Genomic DNA, 5593 nt, shown 5'->3' with positions numbered 1-5593 from the left:
CGCGTGTGAAAACGTCGGCTTCCTGGTCCTTTCTTTGCAGAACGAGCGCGCAAATTGTTGGATGAGCGGTGGTCGGGTAAGGTCACAATTTGGAGTCAGATGATTAACGGACTTTTGTATTGATCTAAAAATGATATCCAACAGTATACATGGTCTTTTTTCGCCAAAAAACGCCTTACTATACATGGTCGTTTTTTGCGAAAAAAACGCCTGACTATACATGGTCGTTTTTTTGCAAAAAACGCCTTACTATACATGGTCGTTTTTTCGCAAAAAAAACGCCTTACTATACATGGTCGTTTTTGCAAAAAAACGCCTTACTATACATGGTCGTTTTTTGCGAAAAAACGCCTTACTATACATGGTCGTTTTTTCGCCAAAAAACGCCTTACTATACATGGTCGTTTTTTGCGAAAAAACGCCTTACTATACATGGTCGTTTTTTCGCCAAAAAACGCCTTACTATACATGGTCGTTTTTTCGCCAAAAAACGCCTTACTATACATGGTCTTTTTTGCGAAAAAAACGCCTGACTATACATGGTCGTTTTTTTGCAAAAAAACGCCTTACTATACATGGTCGTTTTTTGCGAAAAAACGCCTTACTATACATGGTCGTTTTTTCGCCAAAAAACGCCTTACTATACATGGTCGTTTTTTCGCAAAAAAACGCCTTACTATACATGGTCGTTTTTGCAAAAAAAACGCCTTACTATACATGGTCGTTTTTTCGCGAAAAAACGCCTTACTATACATGGTCGTTTTTTTGCGAAAAAACGCCTTACTATACATGTTTGTTTTTTCGCGAAAAAACGCCTTACTATACATGGTCGTTTTTGCAAAAAACGCCTACTATACATGGTCGTTTTTTTGCGAAAAAAAGGCCTACTATACATGGTCGTTTTTTTGCAAAAAAACGCCTTACTATACATGGTCGTTTTTTGCGAAAAAAACGCCTTACTATACATGGTCGTTTTTTGCAAAAAAAACCGCCTTACTATACATGGTCGTTTTTTGCGAAAAAAACGCCTTACTATACATGGTCTTTTTTGCGAAAAAACGCCTTACTATACATGGTCGTTTTTTGCAAAAAAACGCCTTACTATACATGGTCGTTTTTTGCGAAAAAACGCCTTACTATACATGGTCGTTTTTTGTCAAAAAAACCGCCTTACTATAAATGGTCGTTTTTTTGCGAAAAAAACCGCCTTTACATAAATGGTCGTTTTTTGTGCAAAAAACGCCTTACTATACATGGTCGTTTTTTGCGAAAAAACGCCTTACTATACATGGTCGTTTTTTGCAAAAAAAAACCGCCTTACTATACATGGTCGTTTTTTTGCAAAAAAACGCCTTACTATACATGGTCGTTTTTTCGCAAAAAAACGCCTTACTATACATGGTCGTTTTTTGCAAAAAAACGCCTTACTATACATGGTCGTTTTTTGCGAAAAAAACGCCTTACTATACATGGTCTTTTTTCGCCAAAAAACGCCTTACTATACATGGTCGTTTTTTGCGAAAAAAACGCCTTACTATACATGGTCGTTTTTTCGCAAAAAAACGCCTTACTATACATGGTCGTTTTTTCGCCAAAAAACGCCTTACTATACATGGTCTTTTTTGCGAAAAAACGCCTTACTATACATGGTCGTTTTTTTGCAAAAAACGCCTTACTATACATGGTCGTTTTTTGCGAAAAAAACGCCTTACTATACATGGTCGTTTTTTTCGCAAAAAAACGCCTTACTATACATGGTCGTTTTTTTCGCAAAAAAACGCCTTACTATACATGGTCGTTTTTGCAAAAAAAACGCCTTACTATACATGGTCGTTTTTTTCGCAAAAAAACGCCTTACTATACATGGTCGTTTTTTTGCAAAAAAACGCCTTACTATACATGGTTGTTTTTTCGCGAAAAAAACGCCTTACTATACATGGTCGTTTTTGCAAAAAACGCCTTACTATACATGGTCGTTTTTTGCGAAAAAAACGCCTTACTATACATGGTCGTTTTTTGCAAAAAAAACGCCTTACTATACATGGTCGTTTTTTGCGAAAAAACGCCTTACTATACATGGTCGTTTTTTGCAAAAAAAACCGCCTTACTATACATGGTCGTTTTTTGCAAAAAACGCCTTACTATACATGGTCGTTTTTGCGAAAAAACGCCTTACTATACATGGTCGTTTTTTTGCAAAAAAACGCCTTACTATACATGGTCGTTTTTTGCGAAAAAAACGCCTTACTATACATGGTCGTTTTTTTGCAAAAAAACGCCTTACTATACATGGTCGTTTTTTGCGAAAAAAACCGCCTTACTATAAATGGTCGTTTTTGCAAAAAACGCCTTACTATACATGGTGGTCGTTTTTTGCGAAAAAACGCCTTACTATACATGGTCGTTTTTTGCGAAAAAAACGCCTTACTATACATGGTCGTTTTTTGCAAAAAAAAACCGCCTTACTATACATGGTCGTTTTTTGCGAAAAAAACGCCTTACTATACATGGTCGTTTTTTGCAAAAAAACGCCTTACTATACATGGTCGTTTTTTGCAAAAAAACCTTACTATACATGGTCGTTTTTTGCAAAAAAAACGCCTTACTATACATGGTCGTTTTTTTGCAAAAAAACGCCTTACTATACATGGTCGTTTTTTTGCAAAAAAAACCTTACTATACATGGTCTTTTTTTTGCAAAAAAACGCCTTACTATACATGGTCGTTTTTTGCGAAAAAAACGCCTTACTATACATGGTCGTTTTTTGCGAAAAAAAAACGCCTTACTATACATGGTCGTTTTTTGCAAAAAAACGCCTTACTATACATGGTCGTTTTTTCGCAAAAAAACGCCTTACTATACATGGTCGTTTTTTGCAAAAAAACGCCTTACTATACATGGTCGTTTTTTGCGAAAAAAACGCCTTAACATGTACGTGGTTTTTTTTCGCGAAAAAACGCCTTACTATACATGGTCGTTTTTCGCAAAAAAACGCCTTACTATACATGGTCGTTTTTGCAGAAAAAAAACACCTTACTATACATGGTCGTGTTTTCGCGAAAAAAAAACGCCTTACTATACATGGTCGTTTTTCGCGAAAAAAAACGCCTACTATACATGTCGTTGTTTTTTCGCAAAAAAACGCCTTACTATACATGGTCGTTTTTTGCAAAAAAAACGCCTTACTATACATGGTCGTTTTTTTCGCAAAAAAACGCCTTACTATACATGGTCGTTTTTTTCGCAAAAAAACGCCTTACTATACATGGTCGTTTTTGCGAAAAAAACGCCTTACTATACATGGTCGTTTTTTTGCAAAAAAACGCCTTACTATACATGGTCGTTTTTTGCGAAAAAACGCCTGACTATACATGGTCGTTTTTGCGAAAAAAACGCCTGACTATACATGGTCGTTTTTTTGTTTTCAAAAAAACGCCTTACTATACATGGTCGTTTTTTCGCAAAAAAAACGCCTTACTATACATAGTCATTTTTTGCGGAAAAAAACACCTAACTATACATAGTCATTTTTTGCGGAAAAAAACACCTTACTATACTTAGTCATTTTTTGCGGAAAAAAACACCTTACTATACTTCGTCATTTTTTGCAAAAAAACACCTTACTATACTTCGTCATTTTTTGCAAAAAAACACCTTACTATACATGGTCTTTGTTCGCCAAAAAACGCCTTACTATACATGGTCGTTTTTTGCGAAAAAAACGCCTGACTATACATGGTCGTTTTTTTGCAAAAAAACGCCTTACTGTACATGGTCGTTTTTAACAAAAAAACGGCCTAACTATACATAGTCGTTTTTTGCGGAAAAAAACAACCTTACTATACTTCGTCATTTTTTTGCAAAAAAAACGCGCCTTACTATACATGGTCGTTTTTTGCGAAAAAAACGCCTGTCTATACATGGTCGTTTTTTTGCAAAAAAAAACGCCTTACTATACATGGTCGTTTTTTTGCAAAAAAACGCCTTACTGTACATGGTCGTTTTTTCGCAAAAAAAAAAGCTTACTATACATGGTCGTTTTTTCGCAAAAAAAACGCCTTACTATACATGGTCGTTTTTTCGCAAAAAAACGCCTTACTATACATGGTCGTTTTTTCGCAAAAAAAACGCCTACTATACATGGTCGTTTTTTCGCAAAAAAAACGCCTTACTATACATGGTCGTTTTTTGCAAAAAAACGCCTTACTATACATGGTCGTTTTTTGCGAAAAAAACGCCTGACTATACATGGTCGTTTTTTGCGAAAAAAACGCCTTACTATACATGGTCGTTTTTTGCGAAAAAAACGCCTGACTATACATGGTCGTTTTTTGCGAAAAAAACGCCTGACTATACATGGTCGTTTTTTTGCAAAAAAACGCCTTACTATACATGGTCGTTTTTTGCGGAAAAAAACGCCTTACTATACTTCGTCATTTTTTGCGGAAAAAAACACCTTACTATACTTCGTCATTTTTTGCAAAAAAACACCTTACTATACATGGTCTTTGTTCGCCAAAAAACGCCTTACTATACATGGTCGTTTTTTCGAAAAAAACGCCTGACTATACATGGTCGTTTTTTCGCAAAAAAACGCCTTACTATACATGGTCGTTTTTGCAAAAAAACGCCTTACTATACATGGTCGTTTTTTCGCAAAAAAACGCCTTACTATACATGGTCGTTTTTGCAAAAAAACGCCTTACTATACATGGTCGTTTTTTGCGAAAAAAACGCCTTACTATACATGGTCGTTTTTTCGCAAAAAAAACGCCTTACTATACATGGTCGTTTTTTGCAAAAAAACACCTTACTATACATGGTCGTTTTTTTGCAAAAAAAACGCCTTACTATACATGGTCGTTTTTGCAAAAAAACGCCTTACTATACATGGTCGTTTTTGCAAAAAAACGCCTTACTATACATGGTCGTTTTTTCGCAAAAAAAACGCCTTACTATACATGGTCGTTTTTTGCAAAAAAAACCGCCTTACTATACATGGTCGTTTTTTGGCAAAAAAACGCTTACTATACATGGTCGTTTTTTCGCAAAAAAAAACGCCTTACTATACATGGTCGTTTTTGCAAAAAAACACCTTACTATACATGGTCGTTTTTCGCAAAAAAACGCCTACTATACATGGGCGTTTTTTCGCCAAAAAACGCCTTACTATACATGGTCGTTTTTTCGCAAAAAAACGCCTTACTATACATGGTCGTTTTTTCGAAAAAAACGCCTTACTATACATGGTCGTTTTTTGCAAAAAAAACGCCTTACTATACATGGTCGTTTTTTGCGAAAAAAACGCCTTACTATACATGGTCGTTTTTTTGCGAAAAAAACCCTTACTATACATGGTCGTTTTTTGCAAAAAAACGCCTTACTATACATGGTCGTTTTTTGCGAAAAAAACGCCTTACTATACATGGTCGTTTTTTGCGAAAAAAACGCCTTACTATACATGGTCGTTTTTTTGCAAAAAAAACCGCCTTACTATACATGGTCGTTTTTTGCGAAAAAAACGCCTTACTATACATGGTCGTTTTTGCAAAAAAAACGCCTTACTATACATGGTCGTTTTTTTGCAAAAAA

This window comes from Syngnathoides biaculeatus, chromosome 21 (assembly GCF_019802595.1).
Source record: "Syngnathoides biaculeatus isolate LvHL_M chromosome 21, ASM1980259v1, whole genome shotgun sequence".
Classification (NCBI taxonomy): Eukaryota; Metazoa; Chordata; class Actinopteri; order Syngnathiformes; family Syngnathidae; genus Syngnathoides; species Syngnathoides biaculeatus.
This window is presented reverse-complemented; position numbering follows the sequence as displayed.